This window comes from Chelonia mydas, chromosome 1, assembly GCF_015237465.2.
Source record: "Chelonia mydas isolate rCheMyd1 chromosome 1, rCheMyd1.pri.v2, whole genome shotgun sequence".
NCBI lineage: Eukaryota > Metazoa > Chordata > Testudines > Cheloniidae > Chelonia > Chelonia mydas.
Window position 1 is genome coordinate 19,701,184 of NC_057849.1, and position 16,364 is coordinate 19,717,547.

Below are 16,364 nucleotides of genomic sequence, written 5' to 3' on the forward strand. Positions count from 1 at the left end.
AATGGTCAGTGGGTCAGAGAAGTGCCCAGTGCAGAGAGAGTACCCCAGAGTGGGGACACCCTAGCCCCTATCCTAGGTGACCACAGCAGGGTTGGGGGTTGAGCCCCCCAGGAATCCTGGGCCCAGCCTTGTTGGGATTACGAGGACTCTGCCAGACAGGAGAGTGGAAGGGAAGTCCTCAAGGGCAGGGAGGCCACTGGGTAAAGGAAGTGGGAGCGAGGACTCAGATCCTTTCGCTAGGCCACTTCATCAGGGTAGTGCAGAAGCCAGGAAAGTTCCCCACAATAGCAGGACTATTTCCCCGCTTACACAGAGGACACCATCGTCAATGCACAATGCAAGCACTTGCAGCATTAACACCTTCAACTAACTTTTATTATTTTATCATTTTGAATGAGTATCTTTATGTTCCATTAAAACCCTATTGGATGCCACAAACCAGAACAATGTATATTCTCCTTATGATTTGCGTGTTAATTAAACGTTTCCGACTGACTGACTGAATTCAATATAATCTCTCTAGACAACTGAGCTCTGCATCCTTAATTGTTGTGTCTCAGGTCAAGCAGATCATAATATATTTGCTCTAGTGGAAGTAAAGAATTTACTCCTTGTTCGAAGCATTCAGCTCCACTTCATACACAAGCATAAAAACCTCTGCAGCATTAAGACAGTATAATTAGATAATTGTTATATTCAAAGCTATTTGCCTCTCATTAAATAAAAATCCTAAATAATTTTAGTTTCTGTCTCTGCTAATTAGTGGGTTTTGTGTCTATTTAATTTAAGCGCATGCCGGGACTGATTCAGTACTTTCACCTCTGGGAGTCCGTTTGTTATGGTCTTGGTCCTTAGGGACTTCATGCAATTAAAAATAAATTGAATTTATGGCTTAATCCTTCTTGAGAGCTTCAGGACAAAAATTATTAGAGCTTGCCAAGGTTTTATTTTTTTAGCTATATCATCTGTCCTTCTGGATTCTAGGGGCCGATTTATCTACTGGTATAAATTGGTGCAGCTTCATTGACTTCAATTGGGTGAGGGCCAATTTACATGGAGTGTGGCCCCCAACTCTGATTTATTAAAAAAAATTAAACTTACTTCTCTAGCTTGCCGCAGCTTCACACAAATCAGACTCCTGGTATTTCAGATTTAAATAACTTTACTGACTTTGAAGAGTACAATTAGAGCAGTTATTTTAAGCATGTGTCACAACAGCCTGCTTCTATTTAAAATGGGCTTTAAGATGATCGGTGGTGACATGACATGTGACAAATTAGAGTGCAAATGCTAATACTTCATGTTTAAAAATCAGCCAGATTGGCCCTAGCATAAGTGTGCAGTGGTAGGTGGCAGAGCACAGGGAGTCTGCCACCTCTTCAGATCCTCTGCATTGAGTTGGGAGCTTGCGGGACAACACGCTCTGCTCCACTCCCTGTGTGTGCACCCACAGCTGAAATCCAGGGAAGACTCAGAAAAGGGATTTTAACTCTATTCAGTGTGGGGTTTTTTTTGCCTCCCTGGTGACTCTGGAATAAGGACTGAAGTTCATGGGGAAAACAATATCTAAGTTCAGTGGAGCCCTCTGTCAGAGCCAGCTTCTGACCACCCTTGCTCACATTGCATAAGTAGAAATTTACTCCACAAGTAGTCCCAGTATCTTGCCCTCCTGAGGCCATTTTTTCACTCTGAGTGGAGGTTCCCCATAGCTGAACAATCACTCTCTATTGCTATGCAGTGACTTTCCATTTATTTCAATGGGAAGTGAATGCCACTGCAGCTGTGGCCCATTATAAGCAGGTTTCACGGCCTTATCTTGAAAATATTCTTCATGGGCCCAACCCTGGTGATGTCCACAGAAAGAACAGGGCAAGTGCCATGGTAACACCTTTCATAGGAAGTGTCTGTAAGTTAAGAACAATGATGGTTCTATTTCCCAAATTTTGTAGGCAAGTGCCAGACATAAATTTTAATCACAGTGCATCTTCACTACAAGAGTCAGCAGAAGAAAAAATCTGTTCTAGCTAGAAGCATCTCTTTTGATTGCAAAGCACCACAGGCTATTCTTAGATAATTCCTGGAATATGTAACCCATCAGGAGTCCATGCAAATTACTCAGCACCTGACAAACCTAACGTGAAATTGGAAGGATATACCCAGCTCAGTCATAATAGAGAGACAGAAACAAGCCAGAAAGTTCTCCTTTCTAGATTGGACTCACTTCCAATTACTCTTCTCTAATCTACATTTTTACACTTTTCTTCTCCATTGTCAATAATCTAAGAGGGAAAAAAGTTCTGGTTATTTTGAAGGAGCTGTGATCTCAAGAACAAAAGCAGTAAGAAGGAGGAACAACCCCTGCCTGGAGGGGGAATGGGTGCTGCATGGGCTGGAAAGTCAAGAAGAGTGGCCAGCATAGTAAGAAATTAAGGGGTAATCTCTAGTCTCCACTCTTCAGCAACAAGCTTGACATCAGTATGCAAGAGAGATGAGAAAAGTCTGGCTCCTTCCCATCTCATCTCCACTCTGCTAGGCATGTAAATCTGATGAGTTACTCTATGCATTCTTCAAGATTAAAGGCAAAAAAATGCAAAAAAATGGAGTGGAAACATGCCTCTCTTTGGATAATTCAGGAGGAAAAAATATATGAATGGCACAACCAACTAATTATGTGGACACAACACATCCCTAAGAATCCTGGGTGAACTAGTAGAAGTAACTGTACAATGTTTGTACCTCTCAGGTTCTTCAACCAGTTTAGATGGAGGTTGAATCTATAATGACTCTTCCAGACAGGTCTGCCCAAGGCATTAGAAGGTGGTAGAAGATCTTATGTAAAGTATTAGATGCCCATTGGTTTGTTATTCTTGTCTCAGAGCAGAATCTGAAGTCTTAGAAGACCCAGAAGCTCAAGGATCTATTTTCGTCTAACTAGAATACTAGGTAAGCCATTGGGGAGGGTATAAATCAATATATTTCATTAGCCTCTGCTGTATAAAATGAGAACTGCTGAGCAGTACAGGGACTATGATGTTTTAGCTCAAAGGTAAGGAGCCTATATTTTGGAGCAGGCAGACGAGTTATTTCCTATTTTTCTTTCATTACTTTAAAAAAAGAATCAGCCTCTTGTACGTTATTCTAGATCTTTACAACCTGAGAGTATACTCAGTGTTAAGCATTTGTATTACAATAGCACTTAAAAGTCCCTGCCAAGTTGGGTCCCTGTTGTACTAGCCATTGGACCTACACAAATTAAAGGACCTGTAAGGAAAAGCTTAAAATCTAAATTAAGACAAGAGGTGTAACAAATGATAGGAGAGGACCGGCAAAGGAGGAGGATGGTAACAGTGAAAGGGACACCTCCCGTGCCTTGCTTTTTCCTTGGCATCTTTATGCAAATGACAAGAATGTGACAGTGGAGGAACTGGTAGACTCTCTCTGGCAATGCCGTCCAGTCTCTGGGCCCCTTGCCAGCTCTTCATTTCTGAGCAAGGTTCATCTGAAAAAAATCCTCGCAATGACACTGATGGTAACGAGGCCACACCTTGAGCAAAGCAGTGTGGAATTTAGCTCAGTGTCTTTACATTACTGTTCCATGCCCTGTATGTCATCTATCACCTTCTGCACTGCTACTTCACTCTGTAATAAGATTAAGGCAACTGAATTATGTGGCAGGACAAAAAGGACTGCATTTCTGCTATCTAAATCCTTGCACGTCACAGCACAAGGCTACATCATGATTAAAGGAATGTGGGCAGGAGACCCTATCTTTGGAAGCAGCATGTGCGGGGCACTGCTGGCGGCAGAATACTGAACTTGATGTACTGCACCGGGGATCTCAGACAGTTTGGCAATCGCTATGTTCCTATGTTCTATAATTCATATGAATGACACAATGCAAAATAAGTCAATGTGAAGTCCACATTGAAGTCAATGTGAGGTCCATGAATGTTGCTCTTACAGCTGGAATGTATAATTGCATTTTGTTGTAGTAAAATGTGAAGGGAATGAGTTTTCTACAGCATATAACACAGTGGTTTAATATCCAACAGACACTATTATCCCCCCACCTCTCTTGATATTCCTTACTTTTTTGATTAGTTCATTAAGGGGCTGACTTTGAAAGGGGTTTCCATCCCATCTCTTAAGTTTGTGGGCTTAATAATGGGGGAACAATTCATAGCAGGTGCTATATATGGCATTTATTCATCCAACTACCAGACTGTGTCTGCAAACATCAGTCACTTAAATGTCTAAATGCACCCACCTTTTTGAAAATTACAGTTTTGTTAAAAAGAAAAAGAAAAAAACTGGCCCTCAATGTTTTATAACTATAGGATGGGGACATAGCAATTGCACCATTTTCCTCCCAGGGCATCTTAAGCTTGCCTCCTTTCACTCAGAGAAGTAATTTCACTGTGAATTTCACAAGCTTGCACTTGGTTACTGAGCAATTACCATATATCTCTGCTGTTTTGATTTTGAAGGTGCTGGGGGATGTTTCCGTAATTTTGTGGGCCAACACTATGACATTTACAGCACTTATTAAATTTCTGTAGGCAAGTCAATCAAAAATAACTACTGCACGGTAATCATTATATAGTTTATCTGGCTAAATCAGGATCTGAAATGAAAAAACAGCATCTGGATTATTAATATCACACTGATTTTCTCTTTCTTAATAAAATTGCTCAGCATCAAAAATCTAGGTCAAGTTATTTTACAGACAAATACTGTCCAAACAATCATACCCAATGTGGTTGGTCATGATCTTTTTCCTGGTAAGTTTCTGTCTTGTCTACACAGTGTAGCAATGCATGCTAGCGGGGTGTGAATTCTAAAGTGCACCATGTGTTGTATGCTCACTGGCCTGTGTATACAGTGCTGGCATGCTTTAAAAGTTCTCTAGTGTACATTAATATAGTTTGGTTTCTCGAGAGAATAATAAATAGAACTTATTTTGCACAGTGCAGACAATTCCAGACATCTTACAATTATTTGCTGTATTATTCCTGTTCCTTTATTGCTAGGATAAACAAAATGCATATCTAAACTTCAAAAAAATGGGTAAACAATGCAGAAGAAAATATATGGAAAACATTGTGCTCAGAGTATCATGAATAAACAGAACAAAATACAAAGAAATGGTCTGAGTAATGAATATATTTGTCATTAAGTAGCAGTGCTAAATTGTGTTAAGGTATTTTCTATCCTTTTCATACGTGAGATGCAATGGAATAGATTGTAAAAGGAGACCCAACTTTATCTTGTAACGGAGAGATGGAAGCCCCAGTCTAGTTAGCCAAAAGGAAGACCCCTTCCCATGTAATTCATCTAAATTCCCATAACAAAAATTCAACTCATTTTTTAAAAAAACACTCATCTTTCTTCTTTATTTTCCTTTTCCAGTGCTTTAGTAGCCAGACATATTTCCATGATCATAGTCGTGTATATTAGCTATTTTCTAGAGGTAATATGAGGTAACCCTGCAGGGTAAAGACATCTGCAATATTTTGGCAAGCACATTGATGGTCCTGGATGTGATGGGTGTTCTGAGCCTGGGGAGTCATCCCTGAGCCTGAGTATTCTGATCTCAGAGCCTGATAAGACATTTTAGATAATACCCTTGAGTTGTAAGGGCCCAGCCAATCCACAAGCAAGGGACTAACCAAGTGACCCACAGCAGCTATTTAGGCTCCTAAGGAAAGCAGCCACTCTAGCCCACTCAATGTTGCTACCATGTTGGGGATGATCTATGCTACCTCATAGTCCTGACAGACTACTCCTGTCCAGCCTGTCTCTGCTCCTGCTCACGCCATAGCCAGTTGCCTCTCTGTTCTGGAAAGATTGAGCAGACTCCTCCAAACGTGCATGGCCAAGATTGAAATCCGTGGCACATCTGTCACTAAGATCATAGAGCTGGTCCACAACCTATAGGGTCAGGTTGTCCAACTGCAAGGGAGAATGCCTCCCTCTGCTCCCAAATGCCAGCAGATCTAATGCTGCCAGTACTGCAAGCTCAAAGTTTCTATGGAATGCGGCCTGAAGTTCCACCTCTGGGAGGAATTGATGGGGACTACCAGAGATTGTGTGGTTTACAAACCTTCTGTTCTTAATGTGTCCCACGATGTAGCCTGATAAGCAGACCTAGGTGGGGCTTGTCATCAGTTTGTTGACGTGGGAAGCCCTAGAAGGTGCCTTGCTACTTCTGGAATGGATGAGGCTAATCCGTACTCATTTCAGTGAATTCATCTATGCCTTTTCAGTCATATTCAACAGCCAAATTGCACTCACATTGTAGGTTTGCCTTGTAGGTTTTCACATAAGGCTGTTGGCCCATCTTAGCATATGCCACCCACTTCTAGCACCTGGTCACCAATACACATGGAACAAGGCAGCCCAGATCTACCAAATCTGCCCGGGTTGTGTAGTAGTAATTCAGATGGAATAAAGGGGCCAAATGTGTTAGCACAGGGGTTGGCAACCTTTGGCACCCGGCCCGTCAGAGTAAAGCCACTGGTGGGCCAGGCCGATTTGTTTATCTGGAGCATCCAGAGGCACAGAGCCCCACAGCTCTGGCTGCAGTTCACTGTTCCCTGCAATGGGAGTGGCAGGAAGCGGTGCAGGCCGAGGGACGTGCTAGCCACTGCTTCCCACAGCTCCCATTGGCCGGGAATGGCCAATGGGAGCTGCAGGGCTCTGTGCCTGTGGACGCTCCAGATAAACAAACTGGCCCTGCCCGCCAGCGGCTTTACCTTGATGGGCCGGGTGCCAAAGGTTGCCAGCCCCTGTGCTAGCATAACCTAGTCACTGCCTAATATTAAATAGTGTTAAACAAGGTTCAGGGTTTGGAATTCAGGAACCTTAGCCAGCTTAGTACCATGGCAAACACATAATTAACAAAAAGAAAAGGAGTAGTTGTGGCACCTTAGAGACTAACCAATTTATTTGAGCAATTTATTTGAGACTAACCAATTTATTTGTTTTGTGAGCTACAGCTCACTTCATTGGATGCATCCGATGAAGTGAGCTGTAGCTCACAAAAGCTTATGCTCAAATAAATTGGTTAGTCTCTAAGGTGCCACAAGTACTCCTTTTCTTTTTGCGAATACAGACTAACACGGCTGTTACTCTGAAACCTGACATAATTAACAATCATTTAAACCTTTTATTAAAGATAAAGAAGGAAAAAGTTAAAGCATTTGAAATGTAACATTTTGAGTAAGGTTTTCATTTTAACAACCTCCTTTGTTCCCTTTCCCTTTAGCTGGAGAGTTTTTAGAAAGAAAAAACCCTTGTTTGATGGTCTCTTAGGTGATATCAAAGATGGCCATATCTGTCCTGTTGGATAAAAGAGAAGAAGTGAGTGTTAGGATATAGATATTCAGGCCTGTCTGCAAAGGTCTGTACTTTAAGAATTTAGGTGTATTCTTATCACTTGGCTAGTTAGAGGTATAAAAGAAAGAATCAAAATCACTGTCTGCCAGTGTAAGGTCCTTCTCTTACTGTGACAGTCTGAGGCCCTGTTCTTAGGCTAAGGCCTTTGGCTAAGCGACAGAGGCAGCCATAAGCTGGGAAGCGACCAGTCACATTCTCACATTCCAAAGTAGTCACATTGAAAGAAGGTGCTATTGGGCTGTTAGGAATACAATCCTGTCCTGAATACAATCCTGTCCTGATAGTGCCTATCACCTCCAGAGAAAGGGAAGTGCCTAGAAGATGTAAAAGGAAATTGAGGTTGATAGTTTTCTGTCTGGTAAGAACTCACTTAACAATAGACACAGCTGGGAAACTCTTATGTCTTTTTTCAGAGTAACAGCCGTGTTAGTCTGTATTCGCAAAAAGAAAAGGAGTACTTGTGGCACCTTAGAGACTAACCAATTTATCTGAGCATGAGCTTTCGTGAGCTACAGCTCACTTCATCGGATGTAGTTGTGAAATCCTCACTTCTGTATTGTTTTGTCATTATAGTTCCCACTTTGCTGTTGTTTATTGGCATGGTCTCTGTCTGGTTCTGTGATTGTTTCTGTCTGCTGTATAATTAATTTTGCTGGGTGTAAACTAATTAAGGTGGTGGGATATAATTGGTTAGCTAATCATGTTACAATATGTTAGGATTGGTTAGTTAAATTTCAGTAGAATGATTGGTTAAGGTATAGCTAAGAATATTACTATATAGATTAGGGGCAAACAGGAAGTAAGTTGGGATTCGAAAATAAGGAAAAAGGAACTTGTATTTAAGCTTGCTGGAAGTTCAACCCAATAAACATCGAATTGTTTGCACCTTCAGACTTCGGGTATTGTTGCTCTCTGTTCATGCGAGAAGGACCAGGGAAGTGGGAGAGTGAAGGAATAAGCTCTCTAACAGTGAGATGGGCTGGAGCTGTTCTTGCTGCTGTTGTTGTTAAAGTCTGATCCTGATTCATCCCAAATGGTGTTTAGGATACAGCTGGAGCTAGCAGAGTTGGCAATGTCATCTACATTCCTCTATGGCCTGCTCTGGTCAAGACATCTCTCAGGATCAGGATAATGAAGGCCTGGAGAGTCCCAGGAGACAGTGGGAGTGGAAGCGATCATGGTGAAACTTGCTCCAGTAGATACTTTTTCTTCCCAAAGTTTCTTTCTTTAAAGACCCACAAAGAAAGTGATGGGTGGAATAGCCCATCCTCTCATTATTTTACTCACCAATTAGGCCTTGTTTCTGACACACCAATATGGTTCCCTGATTTCTCGTTCTACACTTTTCTTATTTACCAAGAATGCTCTTAACACGGTCCTTGAGTTGTATGAGTAGGCCTTTTTGTTTGGACTAATTCCGTTTTTCTGTCTCTCTTGCATACTTTTTCCCATCAACATTTGCTATTATAGGTTATCATGACATCTTACAAACATTTGCATACTTTTTATAGTTGAGCTCACAATTAGGATTAATGTGTAAACCCAATTATCACAACATAATCCTTCTCTTCTATGAATCATTTCACCAAGCATCGGACATTTGTTCATACAAATCACAATTACAAAGTAAAACCTTATTTTAGTTTAAGCATTGAGAAAAAAGGACAAGAAAAATGTACTTGATTGTATTTTAAGGTTTGCAACTTTCTTATCCTAAAATTGGAATTTACAAATCTTGTTTCATTAGATATTACAAAAATGTTTTAGATGTTAACAAAGCTTAAAATTTATAACTTACTTTATATGTAGCTAAAACAAAACTTAAAACTGCTGTTATATATTTGTAAGATGTTTAGGAACAAACTAGCTCTTATCACTTCTGGGCTGTACGCCCAGGACTGATAAAGATGGGGAGAGGGAAACCCTCCTGGTTTTCTGCTTACACCATTAAAACTCTAAATTTACACAAACCATGAAAATGTTTTGTCCTAGTCATTACATTTGCTCACTTGGAGAAAAAACTTTAGCCCTGATGGCATTTTAGCCAAGTGTGTTAACTTTCTTTTACAAAGAAGCAACAAAATTATGTTCTTTTGGAACCACTTTTGCATTTATGAGCCATTTGCAACACCCAAAAGTGGTAAAAATTTGCAGGTATTTTCAATCTACGACAGATCCTGCCCACCTGTTTTACCACCAACATTTGTGAGGGCAACATGGCCATCATTGCAACTTAGCCCATGTTGGGGACTGAACCTGCAACATTAGCACCATGCTGTCTCGCATGCACAGAAAAACAACAAAAACCATTGACATCAAAACTAAAACAACACAGCATTGCAAAAACAGCTGTTGGTTTTGGTGGTTTGAGATTTAATTCAGTCAATGCAGTAGCAGCCCTGAATTAAGCTGGCATTTTTTTAGAGATGTATTGGACCAGTTCATGGTGATCTACCTAGATGACAGCCTCATCTTCTCAGAAAATCAAGGCCTCCACAACCAATATGTCTGCCTGGTACTTGAGTGCCTCTGAGCATGTGGCCTGTATAGGAAACCTGAGAAGTGTGAGTTTGAGCACATTCTGTTTACTACTTAGACTATGTAATTTCCCTTGATCAGATAGGTATGGATCCCCGAAGAGTGTCTGTGATCATGGACTGGGCAAACTGAAGAAACATCTGTGACATCCAATGCTTTCTGAGATTTGCCATCTTCTATCAGAGGTTCAGCAAGGGGTTTTCAAAGGTGGTGACCCTGATTCCTGGGCTATTCTAGAAGAATAATATATTTGCTTGGAACACAGGAAGCCCAATTTTCTTTTGCTCACTGAAAGGAGTGTTTACGTCAGTGCCCTTCTTGGTATATTTGGACTCAACAAAAAAGCCTTTGTTGTCAAAGCAGATGCCTGCAATCGAAGCAGTTTTGTTACAATGGCATGGAACCAGAGTGTGCTTCATCCTTGTGCATTTTGTTCCTGGAAACTGACAACTGTGGAGCAAAACTATGAGATCTGTGAGAAAGAACTGCAGGCCACCAAGGCCTCTTTTGAAGAATGACATCATCACCTGTAAGACACACATTTCCCAGTCCAGGTATAAATGCATCACAAGAACCCATGAACCATGAAACCTCCCAATCAACCAGAGATCCACTGGTTTCTTCATTTCTCCTGGGTTTGACTTCACCCAGACCCATCACCCAGGTGCCAAGAATGGTAACCCAATGTGTTCTCTCGTAAGAGTGAGCACGGCGACAAAAGAGATGGGACTTCAGAACCTGCCACAATCTTGAAACCCTGCCATTTTGCCAATGTGATGGTGAACAACAACTACCGTTTCTTGTGAAATCCCTCCTACCCCTCAATAAGTTTGAGGCAAAACTTACTTTGTCCAATATGGACCTAGCTCCTAATTCAAAATTCATGGTCAAGAATATGATCCTCTTGTTTGAAGACTGGATTTGTATCCTTGATGGTCAACCATGCCTAGCAGTACTCTATGTCGTGATTTGCCCCCAGCTGACCATTTCAGTCACTGGAAAATATTGAGGTTGGTGTCTCGAAGTTTCTGGTGACCACAACTACATTTGTTCATCGAGTCCTACATCAACTCCTGTGATGTGTGTGCTTCAAAGTACACACCAAACCCTTGGGTGCTTTGATTCCCCTGCCCACTCCATCTCAACTGTAGTTGTCCATCTTCATGGATTTTATCATTGACCTTCCCAGTTCCCAGGGCCACGTGACTGTGCTAATCATTGTCAACCTACTTACAAAAATGTCTCATTTCATGCTGTGCCTTCAAATGCTCACTGAGGAAGTAGCAGCCCAACTATTTTTCACCCACATCTTCAAACTCCATGATCTACCTGTGACAGTTTATACTATTATGGTCACCACTTTTACAAGACTATGATAAATTATGTACAAAGTATGCCTTATGAGGTATCATTTGAAATGTCATAATCTGCTGAATATCTTTATCCCGTTAAAATGTGTAGCAACACTATATGCAAGGTAATAAGATTCTACTATATAATTGTTAATGAAATATGTTGTAATTCTGCATCACACACACAAATCAGTTTTTCAGAGACTAAGACACACTAGCATCCAAGACAGGTGTTAAAAGGCCATCACCTACTTAAGTGGCCATGCTTAAGAAGGGGGTGAAGGTGAAAACAAGAAATGTATAGTTCATCACAGGGATGATTCAAACATCATGTCCACAATGGACTGCGTGCCCCCATGACTCAGCAAGGATGTTTCTAGCACAAGAAATTGAATTATAAAGAGGGAGAAAAACACTTGAATTCACCTCTCCTCACACCTCTCTTTGCTCGTGACATCAAAAATTCTCAAAGAATTGAACTAAGGGGGAGTGGTCCCAGGCTGAAGGGGGACTCAACCTGTGAAATTTACAACAGTGTATGGTGAAATAAAACCTTTGCTTTTAAGTTCACTTAGCTTGTTAAGTTAGGCAGTCACTTGTATATTACTCTTTTGTTTTCTTTTGTAACCAGTCCTGACATTTATGCATCATCAGTTGTAATCACTTAAACTCTATCTTTCTGTAGTTAATAAACTTATCTTATTGTTTAATCTTAACCAGAGTGTTTGGATTAAAGTGTGGGGGGGACTCCATTTGGGATAACAAAGCTGGTGCATATATCATTTTCCTTTAATGAAATGACAGACTTTCTATTAGTTTGCTTTGTTCAGTAGTATGCTGGATAGTACAAGATGCACATTTCTGGGTGAACAACGCTGAGACTAAGGATTTGTGGGTGTTGTCCTGCAGTTTAATTCATGAGTGACTCATGTATTTAGCTGGGAGTGAATTTGCATACTGAAGGCTGTGTAACAGCAAAAAGCAGTGTAAAAGGCATCCCAGGCTAGAGAATTAAGGGGACACAGCTGTTCAATGTACCCTGGGTGGTGTCACACTAACATTTAATGTTACATCTGTTTGTGGATCGCAATTCATTTCACATTTCTGGTGAAAGTTGTTCAGTTTCCTGGACGTGGATCAACCCCAGCTGATGAACAGATGGCGTGAATGAACCAGATTCTTGAGCAATACCTCCACTGCTTCATCAATTACCACCAGAATGGGTTTCAGTCCTCCCTTTTGCCAAATTCACTTACACCAACTCTGACCACAGATCGACCCACTGGAGTCCTTTTTCTGCTAACTTCAGCTTCTACCTCTATTTCCATCCAGCCATGCTACAAATTTCCCATGTCCCTGCAGCCTCCAACCTAGCTGGAGGCTGCACCATGTTCAGGAGACATTGAAATCTCACCTAGAGGCCAAAAGGGATCACAAATGCTATGCCAACCTCTGTCAGCAAGGAACGCCTCACATCATGGATAGCTCTCCACACAACACCTTGGCTCTACCCGATCTTCACAAAAGGTGGATTATAGATACCTTGGCCCATTCCAGGTCATCCAGAAGCTCAACTTTGTGGCCTTCAAACTCCAACTGCCCAAGAGAAAAGGAGGAGGTGTTGCACTGTAGATCAAGAATGTGTACACTTGCCCCAAGGTCCAAAAGGAAGTGAGCGAAAGACCTACTGAGAGTCTCTGGGTGAGGATAAAGAGAGAAAAGTATAGCAGCGATGGGGTTCTATTATAGACTACCAAATCAGGAAGAGGAAGTGGATGAGTCATTCTACAACAGGTAACAAGATTAGCTAACACACACACGCACTAGTATTAATGCGGGATTTTAACTTCACTGATATCTATTGGAAGACTATTACAGCAAAACATAACATGTCCTGCAAGTATGTGTAGGGGACAACTTTCTGATTCAGAAAGTTGAGGAAACAACTAGGGATAACTGATTTTGGATCTGGTTTTGACCAACAGGAATGAATTAGTTGCAAACGAGAAGGTGGTTGGGAACTTGAGAGGAAGTGATCATGTTCTGATAGAATTCAAGATCCTAAGGACAGGAGGACATCAGAACAGCAAAACAAGGACACTGGACTTCAGAAAGGTGGATTTCAACCAACTCAGAGAAATAATAGTCAAGATCCCATGGAAAGACCAATTATGAAGAAAAGCAGTTGAAGGGGGCTGGCAGTTCCTAAAAGATGTAATTCTAGAGGCTCAACATCAAGCTATTCCAACGCAAAGGAAAGATAAGAAGAGCCACGGGAGGCCATGCAAGTGTATAGGCTCCTAATCAAAGCAGCCACTCCAGTCTGCTTAATGTTTCTACCTTAATGTTGGGGATGCTCCCTGGCAGTTATGACAGACTGCTCTAGCCTGTGCCTGTTCCTGCCTCAGCTCCTGCTCAAGCCACGGCTGGTCACCATGCATCATGCAGGATGTTCCTTTAGCATTCTATCTAATGCTGTTGTTGCTTAGCCTAATGGATAGCGCACTAGCCTGGGCTTCAGGAGATTTGGGTTCAAGTCTTGGCTCTCACACTGGCCTGCTAAGTGAATTGGGGCAAATTTTGCCACCTCTGTGCCTCAGATTCCCTATCTAAAAATAGGGCTAATTATTCTGATCTCCTTTGCAAAGTGTTTGAGATCTCCTGATGAAAAGCACTATATAAGAGCTAGATATTATTAGAGGGTAAATTTATTCAGGGAACCAGATGTTGTGGTGAATGGTTGCATGTATGCTCTGTGCTTGCTAATTTTCAATTCATTACAATTTTTAACTTTAAAGATTTTCTAATGAAATATTTAAACAGCCCAGGGGGAAACCAAACTTTGAAAACACAGTTGGTGTCTGACAGTTTTTAAAGACAACAGCTGTTTCAGTTTTGTTTGAGGAGGCCAATTTATTGCTCCCTAGACCACAGCTCAATGCCAGCGTATAATATCTTTGGCACCGGATAAGGCTCCAATTTCTTTTCACCTTCTTCTGGCAGGTAACACATAATTTGTATATAGGTGCTGCCATGACCCATTTATCAAGTGAAACACTCGATCCAGATTTGTCTTGAGCGGGTCTGTATGACAATAGAGGCCAACTATCCAAATTATATAGACATTTACAAGACGTTGCCTGACTGTACTGAGCCAGGCCCTGCCTTGCTCCGGCAGCACAAAGTGTATGTAAAGCTCCCCAGATGGGGATTCTCCTGGCACAGAGCGACTCCCTCATAACACACAGCTGATCTAGTTCTCTGTGTGGTGCACTCTCCCAGCATTGCCAGTGGAGGGGCATGCTGGGGAGGGAGGAGGCATGGCCAGAGAGCATTATACTCTGGCAATTCCTGGCTGTGGAACCCATTGTTTGTGCCTTTGCAGTGGGGTGTAATTTAGAGTAGATGTGAGGTTGCTCTAAATTAGGTGAGAGGCTGGAGTGGGCCATGGCAGTGCTGGAGATCAGAAAGATGGCTTAAAGCCACTTTTGCCCCCCAACTCCTCAGCTATGCTAGAGTTCTGGTGCGGTTCAGGATCTAGCCCCATGCCTGAAACTCCAATTCAGGTACATCGATGCAAAACTTCTGGCACCCAAATAGACCCCTTGAAGTCAAGAATAAGCTCCCTCTCACAACTTTGAGAGACAGCAATACTATGCATTGAGGCATACAGCCTTTCTCACTTGTAGAAGGAGACTGGATGTCTCAGAGGACAACTCTTAGAAAGTGAAGCACCTCACTTTTAAATTTAGTGGTTCCAATCCCACCCTGGTTGGTAGTAACTGAGGATTTCTTTCTATTTTAGAGCTGTTCGGTGTCCTTTGTGGATGGATAGTCCGAATCCGGTTCAGAATGGCCACACCACAAGAAACAACTCAATTGGTGATCACGACCAGTTGTGTGTATCAGTGGAAAGACCATAAATTAAAGGGGCATTGATATGTAAATAACCCTTTCACTCTCAGTGGTGTTCCATCTACATAATACCTATCTCTTGTACAGGATTTTTCACCAGCAGATCTCAAAGCACTTTCCACAGGAGGGCACACTTATTATCCCCATTTTACAGATGGGTATACTGAGGCCTGGGCTGGGGAAGTGATTTGCCTAAAGTTACCCAACAAAGCGATGGCAGAGCTAGAAACCAAAACCCCGGTCTCCTAAGTCCCAGTTCAATTTCCTATCCACTATTCCACCCTACCTCAGTGAGCATTGTTGAGAACAGTGTAGTATTACCAACTGTACGGTACCTGTCTATCAGTTACAAGAATAACAACAGGTATTCATATGAGCATCTTTTATCAGCAATAATTTTTGCTTTTCAGCAAAGTAAACAATTGGCTTCTTTTGAAATCTATGCTATAGTTCAATATTTGCACACAGAAAGGGTTAAGCAAAATTAAAATTGATGGCATATTTTCATGTATTACTGAAGAATATTAAGTACTATATAGTTGGGGTTGAGTGGGAAACAGGACTTTAAAAATAATACAGTATCATATCATAATAGTGCAAATCACTAGTGATTACGGTACTTGGATCAATTGATATAGAATACCATAGTAGCATTTACATGACATCTTTCATCTGACAATTCATTGATTATAAAGCCAGAATGTGAAGGGTTAACTAGACCACAATCTATAAGTACCTACATGGGAACAAATATTTCATAATAGGCTCTTCAGTCTAGCAGAGAAAGGCATAAAACAATTCAATGGCTGGAAGTTGAAGCTGGACACAAGGCATAACATTTTAATAGTGAGGGTAATTAACTACTGGAAGGATTTACCAGGGGTCATGGTGGATTCTCCACCACTTGCAATTTTTAAATCAAAATTGGATTTTGTGTAATGGTCTTGTTCAAAGAAATTATTTTGGGGAAGTTCTATGACTGGTGTGTGACAGGGCAATTTCCTGCAATATCCTTGAAAAACCTTATAGAATTAAGTTTAAGTATTTTTGGAGTCTATTGTATTGAATGCAAAGCTTATCTATTATTGTGGGATTGGCTGCAACTTCTGTAGGAGGGAGGCATGGCCAATGTAAACCTTGGGAAGTATTATAAGCTTCAAA